General features: G+C 39.5%; 2 pseudogenes; both read left to right on the forward strand.

Moving 5' to 3' along the window:
* Positions 1–1,949: 1,949 nt before the first annotated feature.
* Positions 1,950–4,815, forward strand: LOC101989711 (annotated as a pseudogene).
* Positions 4,816–7,552: 2,737 nt separating this feature from the next.
* Positions 7,553–15,164, forward strand: part of LOC113457946 — a 28,066-nt pseudogene continuing 20,454 nt past the window's right edge.

The raw sequence follows: 15,164 nt of genomic DNA on the forward strand, positions 1-15,164 counted from the left end.
ATAGAATTGGAAATGAAAAGGACATGTCACAACAGATTCAAAGGGAACTAAGAAAATACTTTGAAAAACTTTCTGCTCCAACATGTTAGAAAATCTGGAAGAAATAGATAAATTCTTAAATGCATATGACTTTCTGAAGATAGAAATCCAGAGGATAGAAGCAATATAAGCAGAGCCATGACAAGCAATGAGGCTGAAGCAGTAATTAAGTCTTCCATGAGGAAAAGCCTGGGGCTTAATGAATTTGCTGCAGAATTCTACCAGATTTCAAGGAAGATCCGATTCTAAGAAATTAAAAAACAACTAACAGTATCAAACTCATTCTACAAGCCCAGTATATCCTTGATACACTTTGATACCCAAACTTCATAAATATACAACAAAAAAGAAAACTGAAGAATAATCTCTCCGATAGATATAAATTATCAACCAAAACTAAAAGTCAAGTTCAAAATCACATTAAGAAGCTCATACACCTGAACAACTTGTTTTTTCCCCAGGGATGCAAAGTTAATATAATGTTCACAAATTAATAAAGGAAATAAATTACATGAATAAAATTAAATAAAGAAATCACTAAGCCATCTCTACAGATGCGGAAAAGTCATTTGACAAACAAAGTTCATGTACCTTCATGAGAAAAGTTCCAAAGAAGTTAGGAATAGAAGGATTATACCATCACACAATAAAGGCTATATAGGGAAAACCTATAGCCAATATTATATTAAGTGGTATAAAATTGAAAGCTAATGATATTATTTAAATAAGTGAAAGTAGAATTACCACTTTCTCCAATGATACTGCCTGTGAGTGTGTATCCAAGGGAGTCAGCATCCTGTCTCAGAGGTGCTTGCACATGCACGTTTAATATTGCTCTCACAATAGTGAGGAAGCCCGGACGTCCACCAACTGGTGAATGGATAAAGAAAATGTCAAGCATAAATACAATGAAAATTTTATTCAGCCATAAAGAAAAACAAGATTGTGTAATCTGCAGAAAACTTAACATTTTATTAAGTGAGGCAACTCAAGCTTAGAAAGACCAACATCACATGTTCTCTCTGAATCACAGATCCTAGGTTCTGTTAACTATATGCATCAACATGGGAATAATGTGGGTAACATTACAATATGGGTAACAGTCAGAACCCTGGAAAGGAGCCATGAGACTAGAAAGTACTTAGTTAAGGGATGTGGTGGAAAAGACAATAGAACAAAATAGAAAAGTGAATGTTGGAGCAAAGGGTACAGCAAGGAAACTGAGGGCTCTGGGATAGGAGAGCTGTCATTAAAAGGACATCAGATAATCGATGGGGAGACTGTGGGGGAGAAAAGCAACCTTGAACGCCATTGAGAAGAATGGCTATTATGGAATCAATGTGAAGGTTCCTTAGAAAATTGAAATACAAAGGCCATATGTCCAGCAGTTCCGTTACTGTGCAAATGACCAATGTAAATGAAATTACTTCCCCAAAGAATAATCTGCATTCTTATGTCCCTTGCAACACTATTTACCATAACTGAGAAATGGGAACAATCAAAGTTTCCATTAACAGACAAATGGATGAAGGCAACCAGGAACACACACACACACACACACTTAAATATTATTCAGCCATCAAAACTTGTGAAATCCTCTTATTTATGCCATGATGTAACTGGAGCTCATCACGCAACCAAAATAAGCCAGACAGAAAAACAAGTATCTCACAATGCCATTCCTATATAAAATATAAAGTGTTGATTGCACACAAGTCAAGAGTTGAATGAGCCTGTGGAGTGGAAGGAAGGGAGACAGGGATGAGGCAAGGTAATTACTGTGCGCTAAGTGACAGTTCTGTGCGAGATTGCATAGTAGGGCAACGGCAGACCACAGCGATGTATTGTATACTTCAAAATGCTACCAGAAAGGATTTTAGACTTCTTACCACATAGCATGCAAGCTGTTTGGAGCTATAGACACGTTAAATCTTATTTAAACATTATACACCATAAGCCAGACCCAAAAAGAGGAACATGGATGTACTCACTCATATTTGGTTTCTAGCCATAAATAAAGGACATTGAGCCTATAATTCGTGATCCTAAAGAAGCTAAATAAGAAGGTGTACCCAAAGAAAAACATATAGTTATCCTCCTGGATATTAACCTTCATCAGGCGATGAAAGGAGACAGAGACCCACATTGGAGCACCGGACTGAAATCTCAAGGTCCAAATCAGGAGCAGAAGGAGAGAGAGCACGAGCAAGGAACTCATGACCGTGAGGGGTGCACCCACACACTGAGACAATGGGGGTGTTCTATCGGGAACTCACCAAGGCCAGCTGGACTGGGTCTGAAAAAGCATGGGATAAAACCGGGCTCTGAACATAGCGGACAATGAGGACTACTGAGAAGTCAAGAACAATGGCAATGGGTTTTGATCCTACTGCACGTACTGGCTTTGTGGGAGCCTAGGCAGTTTGGATGCTCACCTTACTAGACCTGGAAGGAGGTGGGCGGTCCTTGGAATTCCCACAGGGCAGGGAACCCTGACTGCTCTTAGGGATGATGAGGGAGGGGGAGTTGATGGGGGGAGGGAAATGGGAGGCGGTGGCGTGGAGGAGACAGAAATCTTTAATAAATGAATAAATAATAATAAATAATAAAAATAAACATTATACACCTTAAACACACCTCACAACACAACTTGGTGCCATATTTATGTACTCCATCAGTTTAATTTAACTTAAGGATGAATAAGTAAAATAAGAGCACAGCTTTTGCGTTCTTCTACTCTGTGTTCATTGTGCCCCATCCTTACATCATTCCGTGTGCTTGTTCCTTAATTATGCATCTCCACTTCTTTCTATAGAATTCTTGCATTTCTGTTTATCAAGGTACCTCCAGCACTTTCCATCTGCCACACAGTAGATACTCACCAGATATATGATAAGCAAAACTTGCCTATGATCACACATTGACAAAATAACAGAGCGAAACAGATCTTCTTGCTCTTCTCCGGGATCCCAATTTCCTGCCATCTGTCCCCTCATTATGTCACACAAGTCTGAACAGCAAAAATATTTTTCTATTATCCTTCAAATTAATTTCCAGAGAACCCCAAATAATCCAACTAGTACTGCTACTTAAAATCATTTCTAAAAAGGCTTTTAAACAGTTTTTTGATCACATAAGAAAGTCATCATGTTATATTATTATCCAAGATGCTCTTTTTGCTGTTTTGATGATGCATTTTCTCACCAAAATGGCACTTTTTTGTCTGGTCACCTAACTTGACTGCAGATGATCTCTGACTATTTAAAGAAATCAAATCACAATCTATTCTTAAAAATAAAATGGTAAGGCTGGAGAGATGATTCAAAGGTTAAGAGTATTTATTGTGGCCTCATTGAGTTACTTACCTCGACTCTTAGCTGTTGGGAACAGTAACAGGGACCTGGTGTCTGCTCTGTCACCTCGCCTTCTAACCTCGCCATAGCTAACATGCGTGAATGCATCTTCATCCATGTTGGCCAGGTTGATGTCCAGATGGACAATGCCTACTGGGAACTCTACTTCCTGGAACATGGCATCTGGCCTGATGGACAGATGCCAAGTGACAAGACAATTGAGGGAGGAGATGTCTTCTTCATCTTCAGTGAGACAGATGCTGGCAAGCCTGTGCTCTGGGCAGTGTTCGTAGACCAGGAACCCACAGTTATTGATGAGTTTGCACTGGTACCTACCGCCAGCTCTTCCATCCTAAACAACTCATCATAGGCAAGGAAGATGCTGCTAATAATGATGCCCATGGCCACTACACCATTGTCAAGAAGTTCATTGACCTTGTCTCCAATAGAATTAGCAAACTGGCAGACCAGTACCCAGGCCTTCAGGACTTCTTGTTTTTCCACAGCTTTGGCAGGGGAACTGGCTCTGGGTTCATCCCCCTGCTGATGAAGAGGCTCTCTGTTGATTACGGAAAGAAGTCCAAGCTGGAGTTCTCCATCTACCCAACCCCCAAGTTTCCACCACTGTGGTTGAGCCCTACAATTCCATCCTCACCACCCACACCACCATGGAACACTCTGATTTTGTCATCATGGTAGACAATTAGGCCATCTATGACATCTGTTGTAGAAACCTTGATATTAAGCACCCCACCTACACTAACCTTAACTGTCTTATTAGTCACATTGGGTCTTCCATTGCTGCTGCCCTCAGATTTGATGGAGCTCTAAATGTTGACCTGACAGAATTCCAGACCAACCTGGTACCCTACCCTCACATCCACCTTCCTCTGGCCACATATGCCTCTGTCATCTCTCCTGAGAAAGCCTACAATGAGCAGCTTTCTGTAGCAGAGATCACCAATGCCTGCTTTGAGCCAGCCAACCAGATGGTGAAATGTGACCTTCGGCATGGTAAATACATGGCTTGCTGCCTGCTGTAGCATGGTGATGTGGTTCCCAAAGATGTCAATGCTGCCCTTGCCACCAACAAGACCAAGTGCAGCATCCAGTTTGTAGACTGGTATCCTACTGCTTTAAGGTTGGCATTAATTACCAGTCTCCCACTGTGGTACCTGGTTCAGAGAGCTGTTTGCTTGCTGAGTAACTCCACAGCCATTGCTGAGGCCTGGGCTTGCCTAGATCACAAGTTTGATCTGATGTATGCTACACATGCCTTTGTGTACTGGTATTGGCTGAGGGTATTGAGGAGGGGGAGTTCTCTGTGGCCCGTGAATACATGGCTGCCCTAGAGAAGGATTATGAGGAGGTTGGTGTGGATTCTGTTGAAGGAGAAGATGAGGAAGGAGGAGAGAAATACTAATCTGTTCTTTCAGCCCCTGGATCATGTCAAACTCTCAGAACCTCAGCTTCAACATTAGTTGGCAGCCACTGATGCTGTCATATTAACATCATTCTGTGATCATGTCTTTTCCTTTTCCATGAGTCCCTGTATGGTTAGTTCAGTATGGTTAGTTATGTTCCAAAGTAAAAGCTTTTTTTTTTTTTTTAATTCTTATTGTACTTGCAGAAGACTCAGATTTGATTCCCAGGACTGGCTGTTGTGTCAGAGGCTCACAGCTGTCTTTAATTCGGGGATATCTGAGCCAGACTTTTGGCTTCTGGCTTCTGTGGGCACCTACACGCATATGCGTGTTTATGTACACACATATGTACACACATCAACACACATAATTGAATAAAATGAAACTAAAAAATAATGACTTGTTACCATCAAATAAAGAATAAAGATAAGAAACTCATTCATTAATATGAAGGAGAATCATTGACTTGAGTGTGTGTGCATGTGTGTGTGTTTTAATCTGTCACAAAACTAAATTCCTATGCCAGCAATGCTGCATAATTATTCCATGTAAGTATTTTGCTGGTGTATTTATATAAATTATCTGACTAAATTTGCATGTAAAATTTGTTCTGAAAAAAAATTATAACACGATTAAATTGAACTTAAACCAGTGTATGATTAGAACAGTTAACTATAAAGGCATAGGCAGATTTGTCAGCAAAATACCAATACTTCAAAGATCAAAAGGGCAGAAAATTTACAAAGAAAAAAAATAAAACTGATCTTCAAGGCCACGGACATTAGACAAATGATACTAATTAAAACGTAACAATAATTTTACATGTCAAATTTAATGTTAAAAATAAGATTTGACATTGAAGGAAGTGGGAAAGCAGATGTAAGAAATTCTTCATACCAGTTGTTCAGTTTCTGTAAGTCTAACATTAGTTTTAAATGTTAAATGAAAGAGTGAGTGCTTTGTTTAGCTTTCACTGTCTTTTTAGCTTGCTCCACATCACTGTTGCATTGTCATAATCAGTCTTGGCATCTGGCATTTGCATCTTCATCATGATTTTCTTGGCTAGTACTGATCGTGTTTCTATAGACAATGTAAAATCAATTTGTCAATTTCCACAAAATTGCTTCTGGGATTTTCTGCTAGAACTCCACTGGATCGTCGATGAGCTTGAGAGAACTAGTCATGAAAGATGAACACTGCCGCAACAAAGTGCTGCCTGCACGGCCCAGTGCTAAGTTCCAGGAGTGCACCCCTGCTCAGCCAGCACTAACGAGTGAATTACACTGATCAGGGTTGGGATTTATTCTGATACACGTGCCATGTTTGGAATATCCTTTTTGACAACAAAATGATCTGCTATAGAAATGAAACTCGTGGGAATTGTCCCAGTTTAGCAGAATTCATTGGTGGCTGTACTTCTACCAGCTCAGAACTCCAGGACAGGAATGCATTTAAGTGGAGTGCTTGACAGCATGTAGCTCAAAACAGCTTTAAGGAGAAATGAAAAAAAATCTACTCACTTATATAGTGGTGTGTTGACAGCTAGACACCAGGACTCATGCAGAGATGATATTGCACCTCTCTGGATCTCCAAACTCTATATGCCTCCCTGCATATTGACCATATTTTCCTCCAAGTCTTCCCTGAGGTACAAATGAGTCTAATACATTCAATTCTTCATTTAAAAAGAAGAGACTCCCCCTCTCCCCCACCTCTCCTGCACTGAAGCTGAAGGAAGATTGCTTGTCCTGCTGGGCTTTGGCTGCTTGGGTCACCGTGGTCAGCAGGACAGATGGCACAGATAGCTTTGCTTACATACCCACCCTACTTGACTTTGTGTATATTCTGAAGCTGGAGGCAGACCGCTGAGAACCACTGACCTCACCTACATCTTAAGAATGGGTGTCTCGCATGTGAGATGAGTTCTCATTCTTGAAAGGGGCAGGGGTAGGAAGTCATCAGATAGAAATGGCTCATGTCACTGGAGTTACACAATCTGGGGCCTCGTTTCTCACCTGTGATAGTGTCACCTATCTGTCCATTAGAGAGACTAGGCAATGGTGGGCAGAGGCAATGGACCTTTCACTAAACACAACAGAAGAAAAAAGCTTGCATAACCTAGGTAACTTTTAAGCATTATTAGAAAAATATTTTCAATTGTGTGATATAATGTGCTGTAGAATTTATTTCCTGGAATTGTTGCCTAATATTTGTACATATACAAATAAAAATTATAAATATTTGAATTATGTATTATGATGATTCGATGCACACAAATATTAAATGATAATCACATTCAAGTTAATTCAAGTATCTATCACCTTACATAGTCATAAGATCAACTGCTAGCCATTTTCACCACAGAATACTGTATTATTAACTATAATCATATGCTACAAAATAGAGCTTAAGAATTCATTCATATTATAACAAAGTTCCTACCCTTTAACCAATATCTGTGCAACCCACTCCACCACGGAGTTCCTAACAAGCATGTAATTATGTTTTCATAGAATTGATACTTTTGCATTTCATACTTAATGAAGCTCTGAAGTATTTGTGTTTTTGTGACTCGTTTAATTTGTTTAGTGTTATACTATGTAAACATTAAAAAAAAAACCAGTAAAACTCAACATATTTCCAAACAGAGACCTGGGCAAGGACATGAACAGAGCACATCACTAGACAAGATGAACAAATGGCAAACATGCACATGAAAAAGCAATCAATGTCATCATGTGCCAGGAAATGAAAATTCAAAACCAGATGAAGAAGTTGCATGGCCATGGAAATGGCTGGAATGGAAAAGAAAGACAGCAGCAGGGCTGCGGAGATACTGGATCTCTGATGGGTGTGATGCAGTGGGAATGTGAGTGCCCATATGGAAAGCAGGAGGGAAGTTTCTTTAGAAAATAAGATAGAAGAAAACAATAGCAACAACGACAACACCAGAAATAACAGCAACCATGAAACCCTTCAGTATGTCTCTAGTCATGGTGACACATGCCTGTAATTACAGAATTGAGGAAGTTGGGCAGTAGGTTCATGAACTAGGGGGCCACCCTGAGGTACCTAATAAGTTGGAGGCCACTTTAGGAAATTAAATAAGACCTAGGTACACTTTAACAAGGGTGTGTCTCAATGGTAGAGCCTTGCCTGGTATGCACAAGCCCCGGTTTCCAGCTCCTATACCAATGGAAACAAAACAAATGAAATAACCCTAAGCATGCAATTACCTTATCACTAAGCAATGACTCCATGGGATTTCATAGCCCCACTATTCATAAATAACAAAAAAATTAGAAAAACATGGATGTCTTTGAATGATTCTGCTTGAATGAAGAAGCAAACTGTGGTAGATTCATTTTATGAAACACTACACAGCCATTAAAACCTGCTGTGGGAGCTCCTTTAAAACCAACTACTGATGTGTGCAATAATCTCTAAGGAATCATTCTGAGTTTTAAAAATAAAGTTACAAATGGTTAAACATTTGTGGTTTTATTATATAATGTCCTTCAAATGTTAAAATTATAGGTAGGAGGCCACTTGTTTGTTTCCTGGCTGCCCAGACTCTGGAAATAACCACACAGAAACTATTAATTAAATTACTGCTCGGCCTATTAGGTCTAATTTATTATTGGATAGCTTTTACACCTTAACTTAACCCATTTCCATTATTTTATATTTTAACATGAGAATAGTGGCCTACCAGCAAGGTTCCAGCTGTGTCTGTCTCCAGTGACTCCATGGCTTCTCCTCACTCCACCTTCTTCTTCCCAGCATTCAGTTTACTTTTCCCCAACTTTCTCTGTTCTGCCCTGCTATAGGTCCAAAACTGTTTCTTTATTCATTAATGGTAATCACAGCATACAGAGGGGAATCCCACATCAGACATGGAGAACAGTCTAGAGTTTGCCAGGGATTAAGGAAAAGGTAGAAAAAATAGGAAATTGAGTGTGAGTAAAGGAACAACATGAGGTGTGTGTGGTGATGGCAAGGGCAGTGGTCTTGATTGGTTTAATATCAGTATCAATGGCACACCTATCTTCTCAGTATACTGTAGACTGATTGTGGTTACCATTAGAGAAGTTAGGTAAAGGATTATTGCATTTATATTACTCCTTAGTTTATGGGAATCTTCAATTATACCAAAATAAAATATTTAATGAAGAATGAGGATGATTGTGGTGGCATATGCCTGTAATCCCAGCACTCAAAGACCCATCAGAGGTATACTAATATGGCTTAAGGGTAAACCTGCTTACCAAGTCTGATTGCCTTAATTAGATTCCTGGAACACATATGGTGGAAGAGAGAATTGGTTCTTACAAAGTTGCTCGCTGACCCTCAACCCCAACACAATACATACACAGAGAGGTGTATAGATAGATGATAGATAGAAGGATAGGTAGATGATAGACATGATAGGTAGATGATAGGTAGGTAAAGATAGATAGTAGATAATAGATAGGTAGGTAGATGGATACATAGATGGATATATAGATGATAAACATAATAGGTAGATGATAGATAGAGATAGATAAATTAAAATATAGATAAACATAGATAGATATATTTAAACGAGAGGTAGATAGATAGATGAATAGACAGACAGACAGACAGACAGACAGACAGATAGAAAAAAGGATGATCTGGAATGACTGTAATTTGATGAAACCACTTGTTTCTAAAACATTGTAGAATAAAGTTCTAGATGTTTTTCAAAGTAGAAATCGAACAGTGTGTTTTTAATGGACAGTCTTGTCCTACTAAGAAAAAATATCTTTTTCTTAACTTTAAGTAGAACTGAGATTAATGTGGAAGACTGCCATTTCTATGTGTATAGACAGTAATTTCAGTGGTTGGACACTCACTGACAATGTACAGACCACATTTTGTTCAAAATAGAATTTCTGAGCAAAGAACAAGGAGGAACACTGCAACGTTTCCATACAATAATTCTACTTCCTAGTCAGCTGATTAGCGTCCTTCCAGCTTTTCCCTTTCTGCCTAACTGCCAACAGCTCACTTTCTGCCTAACTGCCAACAGCTCACTTTCTTCCTGAGGCCCTGGCTTACTTTGTGCTTTAACTGACCCCACACTAAACTGAAGAACCAACCTCCAAAAAAGGATTTAAGACTCAGGCCCTCAAAATTCATGGTTTGATTAAAATCAAACTTAAAAGAATCTAAAGTGTCAAAATTATGTTTTGGAGTCAAATTATTTTGTTTTCTTTCAAACCTCACACACTAATAGTGGGAGACCCCAACACCCCACTCTTACTACTGAACAGGACTGCCATACAGAATCTTAAGAGAGAAATAAAGGAATTAACAGAAGCTATGACTCAAATGGGTTTAATAGACATCTATAGAACATTCCACTCAAACACAAACTTATTTTGTTTTCAATAGAATCCTTTTAAAATTATTACTGAACAAATTGTCATATCTTATGATAAGTTTTATATTTTCTAATTAAGAACATTATAAATCATCAGGAAAGCTATTTCTTCCAAATGCTGTATTAGAAAAGAATAAAGTGACCAATCTTTAATGGCAATTTTATGCCTTTTCAGCTATAACTGAGCCATTTGCTGAAGAATGTTCGACATTCATACTTGTCTGTGGATTCTTGGCAATGCACATTATGTTCTAAATAAAATGTCTATAAATAAAATATCTGCCTCATTTATGTGTTTTTGTCAATTTCAAATAAATTATGATGACTTCAAGCTGTAAACTTAGCATTATCAACTTTGATTGTAGCTGTGGAAGAGATGGTTGAAGAGGGACCTGTCCATGTCCAAACAGTTATTATCCCAAATCCTTTTGTTTTTAGTTTCACTTCTTTTGTGGTCAAAATAATAAGTTTATAATAAACAGTTGTATTGCCAGAATGTCTAATAATATTTTCCTGATAATATTTGTTCTGGTCAGAATAAATAATAGTCCCTGGATATTTAGTCTTTGCGATGATTAGAACAGGTATGGCCCTCACTGACTCATTTGTTTCAGTGTTTGGTCAAAGGCAGTGGCACTGTTAGGAGGCATGGCCTTGTCAGAGTAGAGTAGATGTGGCCTTATTGGAGGAAGCGTGTCACTGTGGGGATGGGCTTTGAGATCTTCTATGCTCAAGCTATTCCCATTGTGGTTCACAGTTACTTCTGCTGCCTGAGAATCAAGATGTCGAACTCTCTGCTCCTTCTCCAGCACCATGTCTACCTACACATTGCCATGAAGATAATGGACTAAACCTCTGAACCTGCAAGCCAACCCCAATTAAATGTTTTCCTTTATAAGAGTTGCTGTGGCCATGGTATCTCTTCTCAGCATTAAACACCATAAAAGACAGTCTTGATGGGGTTTCTAAATATATTATTGAAAATATTATACTGTAAGTCAGCAGTCATGAAAGTTTAGTAGAGATTTTGTTTGAATCTGGCTTAGATATAACTGCTCCTGATGCCCACAAACAAGAAAGTTCTGTTTTGGTAATATTTTTACAACATCTAGTGTGGTGGTTAGTAATGGCCGTCAACTTAACAGGATCTACAATCAAATCTCTGAGCATGCCTGGAAAGAATTACATAGATCAGGTTAATAAAGACAGAAAGACCCACATGTCGACAGCACCAGTCCATGTTGGGCCAAGGCCCACACACAGAAGGAGAAACCTCACTGAACATGAACATTTATCTCTGCACTTCCTGACTGCCCATACATTCCAGACAGCAGGTCCTGTCCTCCCGCCACCATGCCTTCCCTGCCTGGTCACCATCATGTTTTCCCCTCAGTGATGGAATGATCCCCACAAGATGCAAGCCACGCAAACCTTTCCTTCACCACATTGTTTTTCAGCAGGTATTTTGTAGCAGCAACGTGTGGAATAACTAACACACCCCACAAAGCTGAAACTGGGAAAACAGCAAGGCAAAGAGGATTTAGAACAGCACCGGATCTGTGACAGCCACATCTCAGAGAACCAGAGCGGCAGAAGAGTCTGCCATCACAAACCTTTGAGAACATGCAGCCAACTTGACTACTTTGTTATTTCATAAGAAAATGAGTTTTTAATTCCCCTTTAATTGATATGGTTTTACATTAACAAAATATACTGTAAATATCACAAAACAGAAAAAAATGATATTTGACAGAGAAAAGAACTGTCACTGCGTTTGGCAAAAACATTTTTTGTTTGTTTTGAAGCTCATTTTGCAGTCTCTGACCCCAATCCTGAGACAAAGCAATGCCTGGCAAATTTATGTTGCTCATTAAAGAAGGTCTGGGAGACCCTACAGGAAAATCATCACTACAGCCTATAATTGGTCCTGAAGGAGAAAAGAAGAAAAAGAAAAACAAAACAAAAATTGACTTCACATATTCGCTCATCTATCTGAGTCTGGTGTTTGCTGGAAGTGGACATTACCATTAATGTGGAAAAAGAAGCATGGAACTGAAATGGAAAAGAGGGTGGAGAAGGTCAACAAGAAATAGCAGGCTTGGGTCTTGCTTCACAACTGTGAGATACGCATATTCATTCATGGAACAACGTATCTGTGTATCAACCAGTTGCCATAGGGACAGAATGGGAGCATAAACAATCCTATAAAGACGTGTAAGTCAGTGGCTAGAAAAAGAGAAAAGAGTCTGTGACGGAACTTTGGAAAACTCTCCCAAGAACATGTTATTTAAAGGATAACAGCGTCAGGCAAATCAGAGACAAAAAGACAGCAATACAGAGAAATACATCCTATGCTAGGAAAAACTGTGGCAAAAACAAAGTAAAAGACGGGCAAAGTTTCCAGGATGGAAAAAAGTGTAAGCTGACGCTTGAGACAGTGTCTGGCAGCTATGTGGAACCTGTGGAGCTGGGTGCTAATAACCCAGGCAGGCCATATGGCACCTACCCATGCCCCTTTATTGGGAGATGGGGCTTACTGATTAAATGTTGGTTGCCCACTCACAATTACAGAAGAACTACAGAAACACAAAGATTATGAAAACTCCAGTGTCTGTGAGACACCATCGTACGGTGTTCTGCCTTTGGGCGGCTAGTGTGGTGAGCAGAAGAGTATCTGAGGGAGGCCTGAGGGTAGGGACACTATAAAATGACTTTGTGCTTTGTTTTCTCTTTGGCTTAATATTCTCGGGAAATTCTTTCGCACCCGGGGAAGTCCTGTAGTGACACATTTCAAATCGTTATAGCTAGTTCCTAATGAAATAATCCACAGATGGTGTGGCATTGTCAGACAGAGGGAGGCTGCTCCTGTGCTTGAGCTCTTAGTGCAGAACCCAGTCAGATGGGCCTGAGTACCTGAGCAGGATGGTGTATGAACACTGACATGAACAATCATTACTACAGATCCTATTCTTAGAGTTATTTATTATCTAGTGAACATTCCATCTCATTTAGTTAGTGGGATTTGCAGTCCCAGCTGGTATCAAACAGCAAACCAAACAAAAAATTACTTTTGATTATCAAAATCCAAGACCAAAAAGACTTGATGAGTTCAGACCATAAATGGTTTACACTTTAGGTATGAGAAGATATAGGAAAACCTAGTCTACAGCACCCCTGTTAAGGACATTCTTTTTTTTTAAAATATTTATTTATCTATTATATATACAATATTCTGTCTGTGTGTATGTCTGCAGGCCAGAAAAGGGCACCAGACTTCATTACAGATGGTTGTGAGCCACCATGTGGTTGCTGGGAATTGAACTCAGAAGCTTTGGAAGAGCAGGCAATGCTCTTAACCACTGAGCCATCTCTCCAGCCCAGGTTGGAGGAGGGGAGATGAGATCTTAACAGATCTATTCCTAAAAATTATCTGCACTCAAACTATCTTTTTGTCCCTATTGCCTCTAAACTGGTTTGAAATGAAATGAAGTCTGATACAAATGGACAATTGCAGAATAAGTTAGATGGCTCCAGTACAGGCTCTAGATTTGAACCCTTGAAGATGAGAACCATGACATTATTAGTGTCCTAAGGAGTAGAAATGAATAATGAGTAAAAGAATGAGAAGAAGAATGAGTAAAGCCCATTTCTACAGATAAAAATGGGGCACGAGATGTGCATGGAATTAATGTGTCTGAGAATCACCTGGATAAGATACAGAAACCGGAAGGGTTTTGGTCCCTTGATGGGGACAATATGATAAAGTTATGGTTTATGTGAACCAGCACCCCTGTGGTGGCTTTACACCTCATCCACTAACTTTTTGAGGGCAGTGGTACTAAACCAGAACTTGGTTTACCATCTGTGTCTTATTCTTTTGATTTTGATTTTCTGTGAAAAATACCAGACAAAGGCGACATAAGGGAGGAAGAATTTAGTTGGCTTACAGTCCTGGGGGACACAGTCCATCATGGCAGAGAAGCACAGTGGCAGGAACAGGATGGGGCTGATTACATTGTATTCATGGTCAGAAAGCAGAAGGAGATAAATGGTGCCACTCAGTTTTCCTTTTATTCCTTTTGGGATCCCAGCTCATGGAATGCTGCCACCAACATTCAGGGCTATCCCCACTTCAGATGAACCTTTTTCAGAAGTATACTCAGGGGTGTGCCCAGAAGTCTGTCTTCTAGGTCATTTTCAATTCTGTCAAGTTGAAAATCAAGATTAATTGTTATGCCATCTAAAACAAATGCTACACTCCCTTAAGGATAGAAATCTGATCTGACAGCAACAAATTTAAAGTATAAATTTTGAGAAGTGAGAACCCAGGGCTGAATCAACGTAAGTATTCTCTTGGTAAGTGTCATCTGGGTGCCAGAATGCAGTGAGGAAGTTATTTTACACTAAATTTCCACCAAAGCCATAACCCAATTCTCTGGGGTATCTCAAACTTAATGAACTGTTCATCAGAGTAGAACGGCCTAAAGAAGCCTTCCTCCCCCTTTGAAACTAACTCTAGTCACTTTAACTCAGAGAACAGTGGTAAGCTGTCCCTTGTCTCTAAACCCAGCTGTTGGAACTTCTTCAAATACACCCCAGAAGCAGGTAGACACATGTCTTCATCCGCATCTGATTGGCCCCCAGGCCTACTTCCAGTTTTTTATATTTGTTGTCTTGTGGTTAAGTGCTATGGGAAGAAGCATGGGAAAAGCCTGGAGAGATTCAAACGCTTAGTGAGATGGGCATTTCAGAAGTATGGGATGGTGGTTGTTCCTGTGGGACAGACAGGAGCATTGATTGATCTTGCTAGTTATTAATCCATTATTTACTTTCACCCGCAAGGACCCACAGTGAAGGGCAGAGCTAAGAAATAAATCTAAGGCTTTTTTTTTTTATTGAGAAAAAAAAATTTCCGCCTCCTCCCAGCCTCCCACTCCTCCC

The sequence above is a fragment of the Microtus ochrogaster genome, chromosome 2, assembly GCF_000317375.1.
Source record: "Microtus ochrogaster isolate Prairie Vole_2 chromosome 2, MicOch1.0, whole genome shotgun sequence".
In the NCBI taxonomy this organism is placed as follows: Eukaryota; Metazoa; Chordata; class Mammalia; order Rodentia; family Cricetidae; genus Microtus; species Microtus ochrogaster.